The sequence below is a fragment of the Mustelus asterias genome, chromosome 3 (genome assembly GCF_964213995.1).
Source record: "Mustelus asterias chromosome 3, sMusAst1.hap1.1, whole genome shotgun sequence".
Lineage (NCBI taxonomy): Eukaryota > Metazoa > Chordata > Chondrichthyes > Carcharhiniformes > Triakidae > Mustelus > Mustelus asterias.
Window position 1 is genome coordinate 134,139,567 of NC_135803.1, and position 6,656 is coordinate 134,146,222.

General features: G+C 44.1%; 1 protein-coding gene across 4 annotated transcripts in view; it reads right to left on the minus strand.

The window, feature by feature from the left end:
• fbln2 (fibulin 2) overlaps nucleotides 1-1,797 on the minus strand; it is a 235,781-nt gene extending 233,984 nt beyond the window's left edge. For 2 of the 4 annotated variants that reach the window (XM_078209667.1, XM_078209664.1), the window contains exons 1-2: nucleotides 1,636-1,797; nucleotides 914-1,028 (exon numbers count right to left, since the gene is read on the minus strand). The gene's annotated coding sequence lies outside the window, so the exon portion shown is untranslated. Of the gene's footprint in view, nucleotides 1-913; nucleotides 1,029-1,068; nucleotides 1,089-1,258; nucleotides 1,282-1,635 lie in introns of those variants that run through there. The other 2 variants (XM_078209665.1, XM_078209666.1) reach the window with 2 other exon arrangements.
• Between the last annotated feature and the right edge of the window lie 4,859 nt (nucleotides 1,798-6,656).

Sequence of the window (6,656 nt, forward strand, 5' to 3'; positions counted from 1 at the left end):
TTTCCAGTTGCTTTATTATTTCTGAGCCAACTATTCCCCCCCCCCCCCCTACTTCCCAATACAATGCAAGGATGTGTGGTTTCAGACTTAGAAGTGCCTAAACTCTATGCATTGAATAGAGTGTAACCTGAGCAGTTAAAAAGTTTCGTGGCTGTAGTGGAGTTTTACCTCCTGTGATGTGTGAGGAAACAGCTTAGAATTTCAAAGGAGCATAGTTGTTATCAGTCCAATGGGACTCAGGTTTAATCGGAAGCAGTGTTTCTGCATCGTCACTCTGTCTGCACAGCGTAGATTGAAAGCAGATACTGCCCTCGGACTGCAGTGACTTTCTCATTAACACACGACTGGGTGCTAGTTCTCCCAGAGGTGATGTTTGAACACAACGTGACAAATAAGGCAGAGCGAGAGGGGGGAAAAAAACTCATCTCTAAACTCGGGAAGCTGCAATGTCAGCTTCTAAATGAGAAGTTTCTTGTTACTTAGAAGTCTAATTCTTTTGGTGCTTTAGAAACCTGCCTCCGCGAGTTAAGTTGGTACAGTTATGCAGCTAAAGCTGCAACAGATTATTTTTTTACAGATAGGATTGTTTGGAAATCTTCCTGCACAATTAACTCGAGACACCGTGCTTTTTATACACACAAAAGATCTTTACAGGAAACAAAATCCTTCTAAAATAGTTAAAAAGCAAACTTTGCCCTTTCTTAAAGTAAAAGTGCACAAGCAGATCAAAAGGTTCTGTAGTTTAAATTGTAGCTTTTAGATAATTTGCGAGTCTGAATGTGGCACTGGTCTATGCTATTGCTTAATCATAACAGCACTCATTTCAACATATTTCGCCACGTCCCTCTAACATTTGTTTGACCAGTTCATAAAACTCTCTCAACAGAAACATCAGCATAAAAGCAAGACTTACCAGTTCCAGCAGTGTGTGTGTGCTGTGCACAGTATGAAAACCTTGACGTGTTTTAACAGGGTGGGACCAAAACCTCCAATCTCAACTGACCAACAGCAAAGGCTATTTGTTCAACCTGAAACCAAAGAAGTTCCTCATCAATCACAGTTGCTTACCTAATGTGCTGGCCTGCTGTCAGACCCTTCTAATCTCCCTCACCCCCCCCCCCCCCCCCGACCACCCCAACTTATTGTCTGCTGGATAGACTTTTCTTTGAGCTGCATCCTATAGTAAACTCTGTCTATCCCCCCCACCCTCCCCCAGCATTAAAATACATCGGCAACCAACAACTACCCAGGGCATTACATGATGTAATGGGTGGTTCCTGGATTTTTTTTTGATGTTCCAGTCCAGTAATATTTGCCATGATCTCTGTTCTAGAAACGGGAAGTTCAGGAAACTTTTTTAAAACAGTTGGAATTCCAAAAACCATACACCAGCAGGAATACGCAAGGAATAATCTTGCAAAAGAACAATCCTTTCCTTTGAAAAAGGGGAGGTGAAAGTGTTTTAAATATCAAACCAGGCAAACCACAGGTAAAAACTGACAAGGAACATTGTTAATGCTTATATTCTGGTTCACCTAACTGAATCGGAGAATGGGCTGCAGTTGCCATAACCAAGGAAAAACTAATCACAATTCCTTAAAATTCAATAGTTAAGCAAACAACTTTCTTTCTCACCACTCTGAAGGGGACTGACGTGATCTCAAAGCTTGCGCACTTTAATCCATCTGTTGGTCCAAATAAAATATTTCAAAATGTTATTCCATTCCTGATTCTTGGGGACCAATTATGTGCTGAGAATCTCGTGGTATGTGGAGTCTCTGCAGAATAGGCAGCAACAATATAGCAGATGGTCGGCCAGCAACCACTACTCAGAGTGCTGAAGTGTCGTTCAAAAAGACTGGAAAGAAACTCTTAAATTAGTCTCAGATGCCCTTCGACTGCTCTGCCGGAGGTTGGCACTTCTGACAGAAGTTTTCTCAACATCGCTACATGTTGTGAAATCTGCGACAGGAACATACAAAAGTCTTTTTAGTAAAAATCCAATGGGGCTATCATGTTTAAATGATTCAAGGACATAAATCTGGGTCGACTGTGTCACTGTACATGTGAAAGTAAATAATAAAAAACAGACTGAGATGATTTTTGCATTCTAACTGGCTGCCATATTTTATATATATATATATAAAGACTAACGACAGTTCAAAATGATGCCAACAGCGTGGGTTCGGTTCCCATTCTGTCTGAGGTAGACTTGGGGCCTGCCTCCTTGCCCTGCCCCTGAGAGTGGATGGCAAGTCTCCACAGAAAAGGAGTAAAGTGGAATGCTCAGAATGAACCATCAGCAGACAATCAGCCAGAGAACCTGCCTTCAGGTGGAGCACACAAAAATAAGATTTGCTAAACTGCACAGTTTCTTTATTCTGCTGTAAGGAGATCAATAAAAACCATATCTATTCTATCAGACAGTTTAAGAGAATCTTTGGGGTAAATTTAACACGCAGAATAGTTGATTTGTGGTGAGGGAGGGTGGTTAAGTGCGGCACAGTGATTAGCACTGCTGCCTCACAGCGCCGGGGACCCGGGTTGGATTCCCGGCTTGGGTCACTGCCTGTGCAGAAACTACACGTTCTCCCCGTGTCTGCGTGGGTTTCCTCCGGGTGCCCCGGTTTCCTCTCACAGTCCAACGATGTGCAGGTTAGCCATGCTAAATTGCCCCTTAATGTCCCGGGATGCGTAGGTTAGAGGGATTAGCAGGGTAAATATGTAGGGTTATGGGGATAGAGCCAAGGTGGGATTGTTGTCGGCGCAGACTCGATGGGCCAAATGGCGTCCTTCTGTGCTGTAGGAATTCTATGATTCTAAATGCAGAAGATAGCTGGAGGCCTTTCCACTTATTTACAAATTCCTATATGCCTACTTGACCAACTCGTGGAATCAGATGCCTGCGACCAGCCAAGCCCTGATCAGGGTGCGGGTCTGTTTGCTCCAGTGGCCTCTTCCAGAATTGTTACAGCAAAGAAGGAGGCCAATCAGCCCATTGTGTCTACACTGGCTCTTCGATTGAGCAATTCTCCATCTGGAAGAAGAGACCCCACTAAATCCAGCCCCAAGTCAGACTCTAAATTGACACTGACAACACCTAGCTCTGCTTCTCCATTACCACACTCAATCCCTTCATGAAACTCTGTGCTGTGTCAGACTGCTTGTCCAACATTTAGTCTTGGAAGGAGCCATAACTTCCTCCAGTTGAACAATAACGTTGACCCACACAACAAACATCTTACCTTGCCATTGAATGAATTGCCTCCCCAGGACCTGTCCTCAGTTGAATCAAACTATTTACAAAATGCTGGTGTCCTTCTTGACCTGAAGCTTAGTTTCCAACCTTGAATCCTCCTGCAACAACAATTTCCAGGTATAAAGCACCTTTAATCTACCAAGAGACAGTTTCAATTCCGGCTTTGGGTCACTGTCTGTGTGGAGTCTGCACACTCTCCCCATATCTGGGTGGGTTTCCTCGGGTGCTCCGGTTTCCTCCCACACTCCAAAGATTTAGGGGTTAGGCTAATTGGCCAAGTTGGTAATTCGAATTCCATCAGTTTTATTTGGAAATATTTTCCAAGAGATTTTCGGCTATCTTCGAAGTCATCTTTCAGTAAAAAGCTCACTTTTCCTTTTCAAACTGTTAAGAGATACAAAAGTCTGAGGTCACGTACCAACTGACTCAAAACCAGCTTCTTCCCTGCTGCCATCAGACTTTTTTATAAGGACTTACCTTATATCAAGTTGATCTTTCTCTACACCCTAGCTATGACTGTCTCACTCTATTCTGCACTCTCTCCTTTCCTTCTACCCTATCTACTCTATGAATGGTATGCTTTGTCTCTATAGTGTGCAAGAAAAAATACTTTTCATTGTATCCAAAGTTGGCCGATTGGATAGGTAACTGGCTGTCTGATCGAAGACAGGGGGTGGTGGTGGATGGAAAATTTTCGGATTGGAGGCAGGTTGCTAGAGGAGTGCCACAGGGATCAGTGCTTGGTCCTCTGCTCTTTGTGATTTTTATTAATGACTTAGAGGAGGGGGCTGAAGGGTGGATCAGTAAATTTGCTGATGACACCAAGATTGGTGGAGTAGTGGATGAGGTGGAGGGCTGTGGTAGGCTGCAAAGAGACATAGATAGGATGCAAAGCTGGGCTGAAAAATGGCAAATGGAGTTTAACCCTGATAAATGTGAGGTGATTCATTTTGGTAGGACTAATTTAAATGTGGATTACAGGGTCAAAGGTAGGGTTCTGAAGACTGTGGAGGAACAGAGAGATCTTGGGGTCCATATCCACAGATCTCTAAAGGTTGCCACTCAAGTGGATAGAGCTGTGAAGAAGGCCTATAGTGTGTTAGCTTTTATTAACAGGGGGTTGGAGTTTAAGAGCCGTGGGGTTATGCTGCAACTGTACAGGACCTTGGTGAGACCACATTTGGAATACTGTGTGCAGTTCTGGTCACCTCACTATAAGAAGGATGTGGAAGCGCTGGAAAGAGTGCAGAGGAGATTTACCAGGATGCTGCCTGGTTTGGAGGGTAGGTCTTATGAGGAAAGGTTGAGGGAGCTAGGGCTGTTCTCTCTGGAGCGGAGGAGGCTGAGGGGAGACTTAATAGAGGTTTATAAAATGATGAAGGGGATAGATAGAGTGAACGTTCAAAGACTATTTCCTTGGGTGGATGGAGCTATTACAAGGGGGCATAACTATAAGGTTCGTGGTGGGAGATATAGGAAGGATATCAGAGGTAGGTTCTTTATGCAGAGAGTGGTTGGGGTGTGGAATGGACTGCCTGCAGTGATAGTGCAGTCAGACACTTTAGGAACATTTAAGCGGTTATTGGATAGGCACATGGAGCACACCAGGATGATAGGGAGTGGGATAGCTTGATCTTGGTTTCAGATAAAGCTCGGCACAACATCGTGGGCCGAAGGGCCTGTTCTGTGCTGTACTGTTCTATGTTCTATACCGATACATGTGAGAATAATAAATCAAATCAAGTATCCCTTCATGGCTTCTCCACTTCCTATCTCGCACACTTCCTACAGTCCTACAACTTCAGCTTGGCCAGTTAACACCATCTTGCAAAAACGTTTACATATAAGCAACATAGTCACCCTGAGATTGGTTTTATACCAGTGGTTTAGGGTTAAATTAATTTAAATGCCTATTACAAGGATGTGTTCTGAAAAGTACAGTTTCTAATTTTGTTATTTTTCTGGTTGTATTTTCAAAAAAGCGCAGAAAATGGGAAAACTGCCCAGACCACCGTACACTACTTCACATTCCACAAAGTGGGATTCAACCCCTTGGGGAATATGACAGACCCCATTCCCTGTCGATTCACCCCATCCTGAGACTTTTCAAACCTTTCTGAGATTATGATGCAATTACCTGTTCTGGAACAATAACTGCAGCGGACATGAACTAATAGAATTTTGCTGGAATTTGACAAACAGCGAGGTATTTCAAGGGCCTTAAAAAAAACAGGAGAAGGTAAACAATGCCGTATGAAACACAAGCTAATTGAACTTGTGAGGTTTCCCTCTCTCTCTCTCTGAAGTGCTGTGCCCAGTTTGCAAAGTAACGATCCTGAGAATAAAAAATGACTGCAAACGAAGATCTGTTCAGAAGAAATGTGGAAATCTGCTCCTTAAAACTACACCCAGGAGGACAGCGGAATTAAATGGCAGCAAATGTTGAGCCAGCACATTGAGACCAGTCAAGTAACTGTATACTCCTTTGTTTTATCTTTCATGAACTGTGAAAAAAAATCTTGTAAGCCCATCTTCTTGTTCTACCATCTGCGCTGGTGTGAGGGCGAAGTTTTCCATTCTGGGGGTTAAGTGTGGTGGTGAGCAGGAAGTTCAGTGTGATCCTTGCTGGCCAGCAGGGTGGGGGGAACATGCATGATATTCCACTTTCCACATCATTAATTAGCGGGGAACTCGGCAAATTTTGTGATGAGGTTGCCAGGAAGTCACCCACTCCACCATTACCTCATGGGGTTGAAGGTCCTAGCCACATATTTAAAGTGCACCCAGACAGACATTCATTCATTGCAGGACAGGAGTTTTGTATTACTCCTCCAGAGCCCCTGCAGCTGGAGAAGCTCACAGATGTGAGCAACCACAGTCCGGGATATACGAGGGTGCATCAAGCCTTGTCATTCACTCATCTCGAGAAAAGAGCAGAGTCGGTGATAGAACCATGGTCAGGCCAATGCTTGCCAGTCTCTTGACCTTTTAGAGCCCCCGTTGCTTCTTGCTGCTCAATCTCTTTCTCATCATGGCCATGTGCCAGCTGTTGAAGGGCCCTCCTTTTCGTCAGGAGTGGACATGAGAAGTCTTTGGCGGGTAGGATCAAGGAAAACCCTAAAGCTTTCTATAGGTATGTCAGGAGTAAAAGAATGACTAGGATAAGATTAGGGCCAGTCAAGGACAGGAGTGGGAAGTTGTGCGTGGAGTCTGAAGAGATAGGAGAGGCACTAAATGAATATTTTTCGTCGGTATTCACACTGGAGAGGGACAGTGTTGTTGGGTAAGAGCCATTATCACGGTATGGTTGCCTGCAGCCTGCATCATCAACACCTCAGTGCACGTACGAATAAACTGAAGTGATACATTAAGTAAACATGTCACCCTTGAACCTCCC